This window comes from Heptranchias perlo, chromosome 21 (assembly GCF_035084215.1).
Source record: "Heptranchias perlo isolate sHepPer1 chromosome 21, sHepPer1.hap1, whole genome shotgun sequence".
In the NCBI taxonomy this organism is placed as follows: domain Eukaryota; kingdom Metazoa; phylum Chordata; class Chondrichthyes; order Hexanchiformes; family Hexanchidae; genus Heptranchias; species Heptranchias perlo.
In genome coordinates this window covers 47,397,959-47,414,759 of record NC_090345.1, presented here as the reverse complement: position 1 = coordinate 47,414,759, position 16,801 = coordinate 47,397,959, and the positions used below count along the sequence as shown (strand labels likewise).

At 45.4% G+C, this 16,801-nt stretch overlaps 1 protein-coding gene across 1 annotated transcript in view; it reads left to right on the top strand.

Annotated features, from left to right (window-relative positions):
• LOC137340214 (catenin alpha-3-like) overlaps nt 1–16,801 on the top strand; it is a 1,497,032-nt gene that overhangs the window by 376,718 nt on the left and 1,103,513 nt on the right. The gene's annotated exons all lie outside the window — the stretch shown is intronic.

The following is a 16,801-nucleotide window of genomic DNA, read 5'->3' as shown; positions in this document are numbered from 1 at the left end:
CTTCCGAACACATATCTGCTCCATCACCAAGACGGCCTACTTCCACCTCCGTAACATCGCCCGTCTCCACCCCTGCCTCAGCTCATCTGCTGCTGAAACCCTCATCCATGCCTTTGTTACCTCTAGACTGGACTATTCCAATGCTCTCCTGGCCGGCCTCCCATCTTCCACCCTCCATAAACTTCACCTCATCCAAAACCCTGCTACCTGTATCCTAACTCGCACCAAGTCCCGTTCACCCATCACCCCTGTGCTCGCTGACCTACATTGGTTCCCGGTATGGCAACACCTCAATTTTAAAATTCTCACCCTTGTTTTCAAATCCCACCATGGCCTCGCCCCTCCCTATCTCTGTAACCTCCTCCAGCCATACAACCCTCCGCGATCTCTACGCTCCTCCAATTCTTGCCTCTTGCGCATCCCTGATTTTCATCGTTCCATCATTGGCAGCCGGGCCTTCAGCTGTCTAGGCCCTAAGCTCTGGAATTCCCTCCCTAAGCCTCTCTACCTCTCGCTGCTCCTTTAAGACGCTCCTTAAAACCTACCTCTTTGACCAAGCTTTTGGTCACCTGTCCTAATGTCTCCTTATGTAGCTTGGTGTCAGATTTTGTTTGATAATCGCACCTGTGAAGCGCCTTGGGACGTTTTAATACGTTAAAGGCGCTATATAAATGCAAGTTGTTGTTGTTCTAGTTATTGTTGTAAGTTGGCAGCTTTCTTAACGTCTGCAGTCTTGTTCAATTTTTCCTAGGCCCTGTACACAGTGTTGACCCAGACTGCCAACTCCAGCCAGACGTGTTGCATTGATGTCCTCTGGGGAAGATTGCTAAACAGAACAATCTTTCTCGCACCCACATCGGAGCAGCACCTCTACTCCCCCGGCCGTTAGACAGGAGGTTAGGGTATTTACGCAGCTTCATTGCTTGCCCATGGACTCTTTATTCCATCCACATTTGCGTTGCTATCCACTAGTTTTTGACAGCCACTTCGTTAGCGCCACGCAGCTGTTGGAAAATCCTTGACCTTATTTTGTCCCCACGTGCAGCCATCCAACCTTTAAGTAGCTGCGACCTTTAAATCCCCACCCTCCTCGGAGGGTCGTGGCCTTCCGAGGAGCTGCTAAATATTCCGCCCCCTCCCTTTCACCAGCTCCCAGTGTAAGGCCCAGTCCAGCCCAGGAGCCCGGCGTGCACATGACGTGGAAGGTAACCCTGGAGGGTAAGACAGGTTGACTTATTGAAGGTGTGTCACTCTTAAACCGCATTGAAGGTGTGTCACCTTGCCCATGAGACCTACCTCCTGTTCCCTCGACCCTATTCCCACTAAACTGCTGACCACACCTTTCTCTTCCTAACCCCCATGTTAGGTGATATTGTTGACGGTTCCATCTCCTCAGGTACTGTCCCCCTCCCCTTCAAATCTGCCGCAATCACCCCCCTCCTCAAAAAACCCACCCATGATCCCTTTCTTCTTTCAAACTACCGCGACATCGCCAACCTCTCTTTTGTCCCCAAAGTCCTTGAACATAGGAACAGGAGTAGGCCATTTAACCCCTCGAGCCTGTTCCTCCATTGAATGAGATCATGGCTGATCTGTGACCTAACTCCATATACCCGCCTTATCCCCATATCCCTTAATACCTTCGGTTAACAAAAATCTATCAATCTCAGATTTAAAATTAACAATTAAGTTAGCCTCAACTGCCTTTTGCGGAAGAGAGTTTCAGACTTCTACCACCCTTTGTGTGTAGAAGTGTTTCCTAACTTCACTCCTGAAAGTCCTGGCTCTAATTTTTACGCTATGTCCCCTAGTCCTAGACTCCCCAACCAGTGGAAATAATTTCTCTCTATCTACCCTATCAGTTCCCCCTAATATCTTGAAAACTTTGATCAAATCACCCCTTAATCTTCTAAATTCCAGGGAATACAACCCTAGTTTGTGTAATTTAACCCTTGGAGTCCAGGTATCATTCTCGTAAATCTACGCTGCACTACCTCCAGGGTCAATATATCCTTCCTAAGGTGCGATGCCCAGAACTGAACACAGTACTCCAGGTGTGGTCTAATCAGGGCTTTGTGTAGCTGTAACATAACTTCTACCCCCTTGTATTCTAGTCCTCTAGATCTAAAGGCCAGCATTCCATTAGCCTTTTTGATTATTTTCTGTACCTGTCCATGACATTTTAATGATCAGTGTACATGGACCCCTAAGTCTCCTTCGGCCTCCACTGTTTCGAGCTTTTTACCATTTAGAAAGTACTCTGATCTATCCTTTTTAGGTCCACCTCATACTTGCCTACATTGAAATCTATTTGCCACAGTTTTGCCCAATTCACTTAATCTATTAATATCTCTCTGTAATTTTATGCTTCCATCTACACTGCTTACAATGCTGCCTATCTTTGTGTCATCGGCAAACTTAGATATGTGGCTCTCTATCCCATCATCTAATAATTACAGTGAATAGTTGAAGCCCCAACACAGATCCCTGAGGGACACCACTAGTCATATCCTGCCAATTTGAGTACCTGCCCATTATCCCTACTCTCTGTATCCTGCCCCTCAGCCAATTTCCTAACCAGGTCAATAATTTGCCCTCAATTTCATGAGATTCAACTTTAGCTAACAGCCTCTTATGAGGAACTTTATCGAATGCCTTCTGGAAGTCCATATAAATAACATCCATTGACATTCCCCTGACCACTACTTTAGTCACCTCTTCAAAAAATTCAATCAGGTTCGTCAGGTCATGACCTACTCGTTACAAAACCATGCTGGCTCTCTCTGATCAGTCAATATTTTCAAAGTGTTCAGTCACTCTGTTCTTAATTATAGACTCTAGTAATTTCCTGACAACAGATGTTAGGCTAACTGGTCTATAATTCCCTGGTTTCCCTCTCTCTCCTTTCTTAAATAGTGGAGCGACATGTACAATTTTCCAATCTAAAGGGACGGTTCCTGAATCGAGAGAACGTTGGAAGATTATAGTTAGGGCATCCGCAATGTCCTCACTTAATTCCTTAAAACCCTGGGATGGAAACCGTCTGGTCCTGGGGATTTGTTACTCTTTAGTGCCATTATTTTCTTCATTTCTGTTAATTTTCTACTTTAATTATGTTGAGTCCCTGTCCCTGATTCAAAATGAGTTTCCTTGGGGAGTCCGGCATGCTATCCTCTTCCTCTACTGTAAATACTGACGTAAAGTAATTATTTAACATGTCCACCATTTCCTTATTTTCATTTACACTATCACAATTATCAGTTTTTAAGGGGCCCACATTGCTCTTGACCACCCTCTTTTCCTAATATAATTGTAAAAATTTGTTGTGTTGATTTTGATTTTGATATCCCTTGCAAGTTTCTTTTCATATTCCCATTTTGTAGCTCTTACTATCTGTTTTGTCATCATTTGCTGTTCTTTGTGTCTCTCCCAGTCACCAGGATCTGTGCTATTTTTTGCATTTTCATATCCTTTTGCTTTTAGTTTTATTTTGTCCCTTATCTATTTTGTCGTCCATGACTGTTTTTTTTGGAAGTAGAGCTCTTGCCCCTTAGGGGTATAAACTGGTTCTGTATCTCGTTAAATTCTTTTTTGAACACCTCCTACCGATCTTCTGTCGTTTTACCCATTAACAGATTTGCCCCGTTTACTGTGGACAGTCTCTGTCTCATCCCATTGAAGTCGGCCTTACCTAAATTTAGAATCTTAGTAGCTGATACGGGTCTCTCCCTTTCAAACACAACGTTGAACTCAATCATATTATGATCGCTTTTAGATAAATGTTCACGTACTGTTGGGCTGTTAACTAAATCTGGCTCATTACTCATTATTAAATCTAATATGGCCTGCCCCCGTATTGGTTCTAGTACATATTGTTGCAGAAAGCTATCCTGAACACATTGAAGAAATTCGCTATCTTTCTTACATGAACTCGTCTGCTTATCCCAATTTGTATGAAAGTTAAAATTCCCCATTAAAACCACTCTGCCTTTGCTACATGCTTGTCTAACCTCTGCATTTATACATTCTGTCACTTCATCGCTGCCAGCAGGGGGCCTGTACACAACTCCCACTACAGTTTTAAATCTTTTCTATTTCTTAATTCTACCCATAAAGTCTTCACTGCCTGCTTACCTCTCATTATATCCTCTCTTATCATTGAAGTAATTTCATCCTTAATCACTAAGGCGACTCCTCCCCCTCTACCAGTTTCCCTATCCCTCCTGTAGACCTTATAACCTGGTATAATCAGATCCCAGTCCTCACTGTCTTGTTTCAGTAATGGCTACCATGTCATGCCCTCTTGAACATATTGTCGTCTCCCAAATCCATGCCCATGTCCTGCAACTCCATGTTTGGGTCTCTCCAATCAGGCTTCAAACCCTCTACCAGCACTAGAACGTCCATAACCAAAGTCACAAATGACATTTGCTGTTACCTGCCTGCAGTCTTTGACATGGTTGACCACACCATCCTCCCCAATACCTCTCAGGCATTGTCCAGCTTGGTGGGACTGCCCTCACCTTTTCACTCTTATCTATGTCAGCATTTCCAGCAATGGCTTCTTTTCTTGCCTGCATACTGATTCCTCAGGTTCCCCAAGGATCTATCTGTGGCCCCCTCCTCTATCCTATCTACATGTTGGCACTTGGAAATATCATCCCCAAACACGGGGTCAGCTTCCACATGTACGCTGATGACACCCAGCTCTACCTCTCCACCACCTCTCTCAACTCCTCCACCGCCTCTGTGTTGACAGCCTGCTTGTCCGACATCCAGTCTTGGATGAGCTGCAATTTTCTCCAGCTAAACATTGAGAAGACCGAAGCCATGGTCCTTGTCTCTCCCCCCTCCCCTGTCACAAACTCTGTACCCTCGCCATGGTTTCCATCCCCCTCCTGGGCTATTGTCTCAGGCTGCACCAGACTCTTCCCAATCTCAGCGTCCTATTTGACCCCAAGCTGAGATTTTGACCCCATATCCTGTCCTTCACAAAGACCGCCTACTTCCACCTCCGTAACATCGCCCGGCTCCGCCCCTGCCTCAGCTCATCTTCTGCTGAAACCCTCATCCATGACTTTGTCACCTCCTGACTGGACTATTCCAATGCTTTCCTGGCCGGCCTCCCACCTTGCACTCTCCGTAAACTTCAGCTCGTCCAAAACTCTACGGCCAGTATCCTATTCTATACCAAGTCCCATTCACCCATCATCATTGTCCTCACTGACCTACATTGGCTCCTGGTCCCCCACTGCCTCAAATTTAAAATTGTTATCTTTGTATTTAAATCCCTTCATGACCTTGCCCCTCCCTATATTTGTAACCTCCTCCAGCCCAACACCTCCCACCCCCAAACTCCCCATTCCTCGCATCTTGGCTTTCATTTGCATTCTTGCTCCCTTCACCCCACCATTATTAGCCGTGCCTTCCGCCGCCTAGACCCCACGCTCTGGAATTCCCTCCCTAAACCTCTCTGCCTCGCCACCTCTCTCTCCTCCACTAAGATGCTCCATAAAACCCCTCTCTATAACCAAGCTTTTGGAAATTTCTCCTAATATCTTCTCATTTGGCTTGGAGTATAATTTTTTACCATTACTCCTTTGTAAGCACCTTGGGATGCTTTTGTCTATTAAAGGCACTATATAAATGCAAGTTGTTGTTGGTTAGTCGGCAGGCAGTGTCATCCTCTGTGCTTTGTCCAAAGACATGAGAGGAGATTTCAGGCAGGTACGAAGCAGAGCGAGTGTTAAATCCCCCTGATGCGCCAATTTGAGGCCTGGGTTATTGTAACTCCCGGGCCTCATTTAAATCCCGCTGGCCAACTGCCTGCCCAAAACAGGCGGATAAAGGCTGCTGGCCAGCTGCTGTCCATCAAAGATTGGGCCTCCTTCAGGCCGCCTGAAACAGACGGAAAGAGACTGTTGGCCAGCTGCTGTCCATCAAAGATTGGGCCTCCTTCAGGCCGCCTGAAACAGACGGAAAGAGACTGTTGGCCAGCTGCTGTCCATCAAAGATTGGGCCTCCTTCAGGCCACCCGCCGCACTCAGGTTTACGGCAAGGCCTAGAGGATGGGGAGGAAGGATAGCCTGGGGAAACAGAGGCCCAGACTTTCCTTGTGGGACTCGGAACAGCACCCCTCCTCCTCTTGGCTTCACAAAGATAAGGTCTTACCTTTTGGGGCCTGTGCTTCTTCCCCAACAGGTTTCACGGAGTGGGGCAGCGGCGGTGTCACCCGCTCTGTCGACCGTTAAAATGCCATCGGGGTCCCAATGACATCATAGGACCTTGGTTTGCATATATTAATGAGGCTGAGTCAGGCAGGTGCCTCGGAAGCCTAAAGGAAATGGCGCTGGGCAGGCGGGAGGGAGTGTGAATGGTGCAGTAAGTCTTCGGAGGCGATTTTACCTGTGCGGCCTCCCGTTCCCAGGTAGGTCGGAATCGCGCCCGTGTCCAGTGGAAAATATTGGGGTAGGGTGTCCACTAGTTTGGTTTTGTCAGCGCAATCCGGCCGAATCAGCGTAAAAGATCGTGGAAACCCGATTTACACTGGGTGTAAATACGTCCAACGTAATTCGAGAGTCTGTGATGTTTTGAGCTGATTCAAAAGTTATCGCGCTGAAGCCGGCCCCGCCCACAAACCTGGCCCCGCCCACAAACTTGGTCCCGCCCACACACCTGGCCCCGCCCACAAACCTGGCCCCGCCCCCTGATCGATATAACGAGGATAGCGAGTTTCTGCCAATTGCACCCATTCGAGGAGGATCTTCATCTTAAGCTCATTTTCTTGCACAGGCACTAGCAGGCACATTTTAAACATTTTTAAATATTAAAAAATGAAAATAGTTAATGATTCAGTATAGTTTATTAAGTCATTTTCAGTGATTTAAAATCAGATTACTCACAGGTGGAGGACTGGACACCCTTATTAAAAATGCTTATTTTTGGTGATGAACCCATTTTCAGCCATGTTAATAATACTGCACCAAGTTACCACCCTTAAATACATCAAGGAATATTTTTTATTGCAGACAAAAAGATATAAACGATTATGCTCCGTTAAGCTGCCGGATTGCGCTGGTCCATGGAAGATTTTATGTTTGTGATTCTGCAAATGAGTTTTGGCGGAACCTCGAACCGTAATCCGACCGGTGCAATTTTCTGGCACACTCTGCGCCCAAAGCGGAAAGTCTATCCCCAGTGAATTTAACACAGTTCCAAGAATTCACGAGGCTTCGGGCTCTGCTTTGAAGTAATTTATCAGCCTGCACTTTTCAAATCAGTGCGTTTGATCTGGAGCCTTTGGGAGAGAGGCTGTTTGACTGAAACCTCGGAAGAGAATTAGCTTCACCAGACAACCTCTGTAATTAGCGAGGAAAAGATTGAAGAGTCAATATGGAAAGAGAATTAATTATAACATAGTTTCAGCACAAGAGTTGCAAGTTATTATTTCTACTGTACCAGGAGCCAGCAAAGTTTAACAACTACTGTGAAATGGGTTATGGGTTACTATTTGCCATTTTAACTGTTTTTCAGCAAGGTTGGCACCTGGTGCTAGCATCGCCAGGGAAACCCGGCACTGAGGAGCAGCAGGCCCGGAAGAGGGCCGAGAAGGGGAGTTTACGTTCTTTTCACTTTTCCTTGTTGGCTGGGAGGAGCGGAAGTTCTCCTCTGGGCCCCCGAGGAAACCTTGGGCTCCCCCCTCCCTCCGGACCGCAATCATCTCTGTTACCCCCTCCACCGTTCCACTTTCTTTAGTGCCGGGGACTGTTCCCGCTGGTCCCCAGCGGTGGTCTCCCGCTGTGCTCCACCCATTCCCCGCCCGCCAACCTCATGGCATTGAAGCCAGGCTCAGGCGTGAGTCAGGCCTGGTGTATCTGAATAAGGCACAGGAGTTAAAAAGCCCAGGTCTCATGTTGACGCTCCCCCTGCTGGCCCCAGGCTCTTACCCTCTTAATATCGGGGCTCAGGGGGGCGGATTTCAACCCAACTTGCCCAGTGGGATTGGGGTGGGGAGCTTTAGAATGGAACATTCAGCCGTACCACCCTGTGCCCACTGGAATCCCGCTGTCCACCATGTTAACTGCTGGCTGTGATTCGGTGGCTGAGGAGCCTGCATGAGGCAGGTGAGAGTCTCAGAACTTTATACAAATCAGGAACCTATTATTATATCAAGCCCAAGCAATAATACGCCAATGGGAGCCGGATTGGATTTTAACTCCGGCCCGAGTAGGGAGTCACCATGACTTTATCACCAGGCTGAAACAGGTCAGCAGCTGTCGGGAAGGACGAAGAGATTCTCCAAGTTAAGTCTAAAACTTTCCTTTGCTCCTGCAGGCCCCACGGGGACAGTACCAGCCTCCCCTTCCCCCCCGACTCCTCCCTTCAACTCCTGCCCGAAACTCTCTCCCCGCCCCTTACCTGCTGCCCGCGATCCTTCCCCTGCTCTGCCCGTTGGCCAGCTGCCGTTTTATGCCCGTTTCGGGCGGGCAGCTGTCCGGCAGCGTGCACACCAGGCCCGGGAGTTAAAATACCCCGGGCCTGAAATCTGGGCCAGCGAGTGCATTTCCTGCCCGCCTGAAACCCGCTGGGAGTTAAAATCGACCCCCACAAGTTTCCGATGTAAAATACTCAACCAACCTTTGGCCAGTTTTTGTTCTTTAAAGGTGGAGCTTGTTAATTAAATGACTCCTAATAAATCACTTTGAATCTCAGGTGACTGTTCAGTGTAAGTGAAGCATGAAAGTACAATTGAAGATCAATTTTCTCCTCATCTTTGTTGGTGGGACTTTAAGCAGGGAGGATTAATTCCTGGTCCGAACTAATACATGGGAATGTCGGGAAACATTCGTCGGTTTATCATCACGGAAATAATTGAGGCAGGCAAGAGAATAATTTAATCCCTGTCAAAATTAATTAAATTATACTTCATACTGCAGAATTATTGATGGATTTTCATTAACAGTAACTATGCATGTGGTTAATTGAAGTCTGGTAAGGGATATAATCTAAGATCGTCAGACACAAATCAGACTTTTTGAGATAACCTAGAGTGATTATAAATGGACAGCTCAATGCTTGGCTTATTTTCTTCTAAATATATTTTTTAAAATATGAAATTGTGAATTGCAGCACTTCAGTGTTGGTTTCAGAATGTTTGCGGTATTTAATGATTTGAAATGAACTTTGACCCTTTTCTTAGTAATGTGCTGACGTGTCCTTAAACCTTGGTGTCTGTCTGCTCGAACCAGGGGCTGTTTGAAATTTCGGCTCTGCCCCAGGTATTCTCTTGGGCTCAGTGTCACCAATCACTCCTGTGAGTGGACCCGTGTCCCTTAAAAACTAGTACCCAATATCCGGTCAAATAGTAGCATAAATCAGGGACTGTACTGGATCTCGTGACCTCACATCACAAGCACTCTCCTATCTCCTGGAAGACAGACGGAAAAGTGAGACAAGATTGACTGAGAAAAAGCAAACTGGTTTATTTTATATGAAATATATGAATGAATGGAATCCTGTATCCACAGCGAGGTTTGCCTATTTCCTACTGCTTCCTGTAACATCAGGATAACAAACCATGCTTCCTCTGCCTGTCATTCTGGGCAGAAACTTATTTACAAGTTAGCAATCCCCTGTAACTAACTGGCACTAAACGTAGCACATGAGAGCATTCTGCCTTTCTCTCAGTCTGCCCCAGGCTGACGTGTCCAGAGATGGATGGACAAATCTGACCCCAGCTTTGCATGACCAATAACTCAGTGTAAATATGCTGGTGCTGGGGACTTGAGCTAACCAGGACAGTCTGATTGTGATTAAAGTAAAGCCCATCCTGCTTCACACCATAACATTTCTGTATTAGAGTTTATTTCTCCCTCGACATTGGTCATATGGTTGTTTTTGAACTGATTCGTGTTACGATGGAAGCTCTCCTGCTCCACTGGCCCACAAAATGGAGGATTGGTACTCAGACCATCACAGTGAAACTAATAGTCAAATTGGAGAGGACATGTTGGGAAACCTGTGCAACAATCAGCGCAAAAACCAGCCAGTAATCGGCTCCTTGTTAATTGTGTGACTGAGCAAATCCACTGAGCATTCCCGCAGGCTGGCAGTTTCTGGTTATAAGAGGGGCAGGTGGCCTTTTACACAAAACATCACTGGAGGTGGGAAAGAGCCAGTACTGCAATACTTAGTACTAAAGTGTTAGCATCTGTTTTGCTTTATCACCCACCTGTAAATGAACAAGATTATCTTTGGTCTCCACTGTTCAACAAAAGAATAGCTCCTGATGTACTTCAAAAAAAAACCTGTCCTAAATTCTAGGATTTAGTAGGTGAGAATTCAGATTAACAGCAGCTGGCCGTAAAATCTACGCAGAACATTAATGAAATATTTGGCTATTTTTCAATCGACACGACCTCTAATATTCCATTCAAACATTTTTTAATTCACAGGAGCACATTCACATGAAACATATGAAAATGACGGGCAGGAAGAGTCCAGCTGGTCCATCAAGCCTGCCCCACACCATGATGGCCAGAGTGTAATGACCAGACACCTCTCCCCCTCTCCCCTCTCCCCCTCCCGCCATGTAATCTCCCGGGGAGAGGCAAAAAAAACAGGACCAATAAGAAATAAAAAAATCTGGCAAATTCCTGTCCGACCCTCTCAGGTGATTGAAACCAGCCCAGGAGATCACATGGACCAAGTGTTATCTGTTAATCCACTTACCTTCTATATGATGATGTGGAGATGCCGGTGATGGACTGGGGTTAACAATTGTAAACAATTTTACAACACCAAGTTATAGTCCAACGATTTTATTTTTAATCCCACAAGCTTTCGGGGGCTTTCCCCTTCCTCAGGCGGTGTGGAAAAGACAATTTCGAATCCTTTGCATTTTAAGATCACAGAACAAAGCCTGGTGATTACTGCCCGTTGCCAAGGCAATCACAGTGAGCAGACAGAAAGGTGTCATCTAAAAGGCCACTGAATATACAACCCCCCAAAAAAAGAGAGAGAGAGAGAGATAAGGAAGACAGTCAATGACCCGTTATATTAAAAACAGATAACATTTGTTCGCTGGTGGGGTTACGTGTAGTGTGACATGAACCCAAGATCCCGGTTGAGGCCGTCCTCATGGGTGCGGAACTTGGCTATTAATTTCTGCTCGACGATTTTGCGTTGTCGTGTGTCTCGAAGGCCGCCTTGGAGTACGCTTACCCGAAGGTCGGTGGCTGAATGTCCATGACTGCTGAAGTGTTCCCCGACAGGGAGAGATGCAAACCATCATTCGCAGCAAATTACCCAGCCTTCAGGAGAACAGGGTCCACGGCACCACACAACCCTGCCACGGTAACCTCTGCAAGACATGCCAGATCATCGACACAGATACCACCATCACACGAGAGGACACCACCCACCAGGTGCACGGTTCATACTCCTGTGACTCGGCCAACGTTGTCTACCTCATACGTTGCAGGAAAGGATGCCCCGGAGCATGGTACATTGGTGAGACCATGCAGACACTGCGACAACGGATGAACGGACACCGCGCAACAATCGCCAAACAGGAGGGTTCTCTCCCTGTCGGGAGAGAACCCTCAACCGGGATGTTGGGTTCATGTCACACTACACGTAACCCCACCAGCGAACAAATGTTATCTGTTTTTAATATAACGGGTCATTGACTGTCTTCCTTATCTCTCTCTCTCTTTTTTTGGGGGGTTGTATATTCAGTGGCCTTTTAGATGACACCTTTCTGTCTGCTCACTGTGATTGCCTTGGCAACGGGCAGTAATCACTAGGCTTTGTTCTGTGATCTTAAAATGCAAAGGATTCAAAATTGTCTTTTCCACACTGCCTGAGGAAGGGGAAAGCCCCCGAAAGCTTGTGGGATTAAAAATAAAATCGTTGGACTATAACTTGGTGTTGTAAAATTGTTTACAACTTCTATATGATGTGATCGGTCCAACTCCCTCTTGAAGCACACAACGAACATGTCTCTCTGTCTCTCTCTCTCTCTCTCCCTCACACACAAACACATACACCGTTCTTTCTCAATCACACAAACACACTCATGCACACATCACTTTTTCTGTCACACACTTTCACACTCATTTCCACATTCAATTTCACCAATGTCTAATGGGAGAAATTATTTTCACCCAGGTTTTTTCCCTTCTCTCTTTACTCCCAGTTTTACTGCTTTGATTTAATTTATTATTTCAGTTAATCTTGATTTGAACTCAGGTTGGTTGAGCCAACCTAACCTGAAGAATATTAATGGTGCCTCTGCTTTAAGGGGAGATACTTGATTTGATTAGAGTCCCTGTGGGGATAGGGTTGCCCAGTCCAGTATTTAGACTGGCCAAATAGATTCATAGAATCATTGAAAGATTACAGCACGGAAGGAGGCCATTTGGCCCATCGAGTCCGCGCCGGCGCTATGCAAGAGCAATCTAGCTAGTCCCACCCTATCCCCGTAGCCCTGCAAATTTTTTCCTTTCAAGTACTTATCCACTTCCCTTTTGAAGGCCATGATTGAATCTGCCTCCACCACTCCCTCGGGCAGTGCATTCCAGATCATAACCACACGCTGTGTAAAAAAGCTTTTCCTCATGTCACCTTTGGTTCTTTTGCCAATCACCTTAAATCTATGTCCTCTGGTTCTTGACACCTCTGCAAATGGGAACAGTTTCTCTCTATTCTGTCTAGACCCTTCATGATTTTGAATACCTCTATCAAATCTCCTTGCAACCGTCTCTGTTCCAAGGAGAACAACCCCAGCTTCTCCAGTCTATCCCCGTAACTAAAGTTCCTCATCCCTGGAATCATTAAATCTCTCCTGCACCCTCTCTAAGGCCTTCACATCTTTCCTAAAGTGCGGTGCCCAGAACTGGACACAATACTCCAGTTGTGGTCGAACCATTGTTTTATAAAGGTTCATCATGATTTCCATACTTTTGTACTCTATACCTCTATTTATAAAGCCCAGGATCCCGTATGCTTTTTTAACCACTTTCTCAATCTGCCCTGCCACCTTCAACGATTTGTGCACCAATACCCCCAGAACTCTCTGTTCCTGTACCCGCTTTTAGAGTTGTGCCCTCTAGTTTATATTGCCTCTCCTCGTTCTTCCAACCAAAATGTATCACTTCGCATTTTTCTGCATTAAATTTCATCTGCCACGTGTCCGCCCATACCACCAGCCTGTCTATATCCTCTTGAAGTCTATCACTATCCTCCTCACTGTTCACTACACTTCCAAGTTTTGTGTCATCTGCAAATTTTGAAATTGTGCCCTGTACACCCAAGTCCAAGTCATTAATATCAAGAAAAGCAGTGGTCCCAGCACTGACTCCTGGGGAACACCACTGCACACCTCCCTCCAGTCTGAAAAACAACCGTTCACCACTACTCTCTGCTTCCTGTCATTTAGCCAATTCTGTATCCGTGTTGCTACTGCCCCCTTTATTCCATGGGCCGCAATGGCTGAGCTTTATAAATACGACTGCACATACTTAAATGAGTCACTTTTCAGTGAGCTATACCAGTAGCTGTGAGCTGTCCTATAGCTCATGTTCTTCACGGGCACCTCACTGCCAGTAGCTGTGATGGACATCACCACCCTGAATATTTATGTTATGTGATTAGTCCTGGTTGAAAGAGAGAGAGAAAGGAAGAAGGAAGGAAAGACTTGCATTTATATAGCACCTTTCATGACCTTAGGATGTTCCAAAGCGCTTTACAGTCAATTAAGTACTTTTTTGAAATGCAATCACTGTTGTAATGTAGGAAACGTGACAGCCAATTTGCGCACAGCAAGATCCCACAACAGCAATGTGATAATGACCAGATAATCTGTTTTAGTGATGTTGGTTGAGGGATAAATATTGACCAGGACACCGAGAGAACTGCCCTGCTCTTCTTCGAATAGTGGCCATGGGATCTTTTACGTCCCCCTGAGAGGGCACTCCTTAAATGATTCCAAGGTTTTCACCTTGAGGACTCTATCCAGGAGTCCATTCCAAGTGTCAGTCACTCTTTGTGTGAAGAAGAATTTCCTGATATCAGTCCTAAAAATACCTTTCACTAGTTTGAAGCTGTGTCTCCTTGTTCTATCTCTACAATTATCAATTACAAAAAGGATAATGTGGGAAGTACAAAATAAGAAAGAAAATGAGAACGATGAAGAACATCAGAAGTTATTGAGGAGGAAAACACCACTTCCCAAATCAGGTTCAAATTTCATCCATTCGAAGAAGAAAAAAATAAGATAGAACTTGCAAAAAAAAAACCTCGCATTTACAAAGTACCTTTCATGCCATTACAGCCAGTACTTTTGAAGTGTAGTCGCTGTTGTAATGTAGGAAATGAGGCATCTAATTTGCGCACAGCAAGATCCCACAAACAGCAATGAGATAAATGATCAGATAATCTGTCTTAGTGATGTTGATTGAAGGATTAATATTGACCTGGATACTGGGGAGAACTCTTCTTCGAATAGCACTGTAGACCTCAGTTTAATGTCTCATCCAAAAGACGCACCTCCGACAGTGCAGCACTCCCTCAGTACTGCACTGAAGTGTCAGCCTAGATTATGCGCTTAAATCTCTGGAGTGGGACTTGAACCCACGACATTTTAAAGTAGACAGTACTAGAATGCAAAAAGAAAAACAATTCCCAAAGGGCCTGAAATTCCTGTGGAGCTGATCCACCGGAGAAAGCTGGTGAAGCGAACAGGCCCAAATTATGGTCATTAGTATCCGTAGGGCCGGTGCATTACACCAGTAAGGACACCTGAGCGGAGCCCACTCCAGGCTGCCAGGAGAGAGGTCGGAGCAGTGCCACGCTGCTGTGATGGTGGAGCGGAGGCCCTGGAGGGGGGCACGACGGAAATCTTCACTTCGACAGTTTCTGCTCCCAATGGAGGAAGGAGGCCCCTTGGGGAGGTTTGGGGAACACAGGAACAGGAGTAGGCCATTCAGCCCTTTGAGCCTGTTCACCATTTAATTAAATCATGGCTGATCTGTACCTCAACTCCATTTACCCATCTTTGCCCGATATCCTTACCTAACAAAAATCTGTCAAGACCTTGGTAAGTTCATCAGCAGCACTCACGCCACTCGTTCAGCTGGGGAAGCACATTATGGTAGACATAACTGATTTAAAGGGGAAGGGTATTATGGGAGACATAACTGATTTAAAGGGGAAGGGTATTATGGGAGACATAATTGATTTAAAGGGGATGGGTTCTATGGGAAAAATAATTGATTTAAAAGGGAAGGTTACTATGGGAGAAATCATTGAGTTAAAGTACCATCTCCCGTTTATCTCCAAATGTCTCTTTTAATAAGGATAATTCTGTATTTTCTGGCTGGCATCATGCCAACATTTTGGAGAAATGAGTGTGCTCTGGTGCCAGTGTCTCGATGGGGAGCACTGGAGTGCCCAGTTTAGCTCCTTCATGCCAACCGGGAGCTACAGTTTCCACGGTGAGTCAGTTTCCCTGTTGCCTACGGTAACTGTTTACAATGCAACTTCCTGATTGACATTCATCAGCTGAAAAGAGGCCGAACTCCATTTTCCTTCAGTGAGCTGCTCCCTGGCACCAGGTGTAACATGTTTCATATATTGGCTTGTGGCATTTATGCACAATTAAAATAAAATACCTTCTGCTGTCCCAGCAAGTCTGCAGTTTTAAAGTATATATTCCATGCATATTATAGAAAGAAAGGCTTGCATTAAAATAGCACCTTTCACAACATCCCAAAGTGCTTTACAGCCAATTAATTACTTTTTGAAGTGTAGTCACTGTTGTAATGTAGGAAACGCAGCAGTCAATTTGCACACAGCAAGATCCCACAAACAGTGATGCTGGTTGAGGGATAAATATTGGCCAGAACACCGGGGGGAACTCCCCTGCTCCTCTTCAAATAGCACAGTGGGATCATTTATATCCACCTGAGAGGTTAGACAGGGCCTTGGTTTAACATCTCATTTGAAAGATAGCTCCTCCAACAGTGCAGCACTCCCTCAGTACTGGACTTAAATGTCAGCCTAGATTATGTGCTGTGCAGTGTGACTTAAACCCCCAACCTTCAGACTTAGATGCAAGAGTGCTACCACTGAGCCACGGCTAATACAAAATAGCTTTTCTTTTTTTAATCTAACTGGTGACATCTGGTGAGGCTTGTCTTTGCTAATTAAGATGAGGGATGTTCATGCTGGGGAATGAAACTCTTCCCATTTCAGGTCTCCAGTGTCAGTATCACTTAAAAGCTTGCCTCCTCTGGTTAAGAGTCGGAGACGAGGGATCATTAATTTAACACATGTTTCTGGGGCATGCAGCCCAAGGAACCAGACGGAACTGGGGTGCGACTTTCTTTAGTCGTTACGATGTTATATACCTTTGGGAATGTGACGATTATCCATTGGCACTCCTAGGGATAAACAGGAAGCTACACCGTTAGAAACGGACAGGGAGCCACACTGTTTTTGTTACCCTGACTACGTATAAACAAATTTTACAAGACTGATGTACTTTAAATGTTATAAAATTTATAATTGTTGCATATCATTGCTAAGTTGCATCAGAGGTTGCATTCTAACTAGGTCCCAATTGCCTGTTAGTGAAACTCATAATAAATTTGTTGAGAAATGCTAAATACCCAATTACATTTTTCAGTTGAGGTTAATAGATACATATAAACGATCACTGAATAATTTCAGTTCAGTGTAATTACCACACATACTTAAAGACAAATACCACTGTGAAGTGACTGTGCTCATCGCCGTG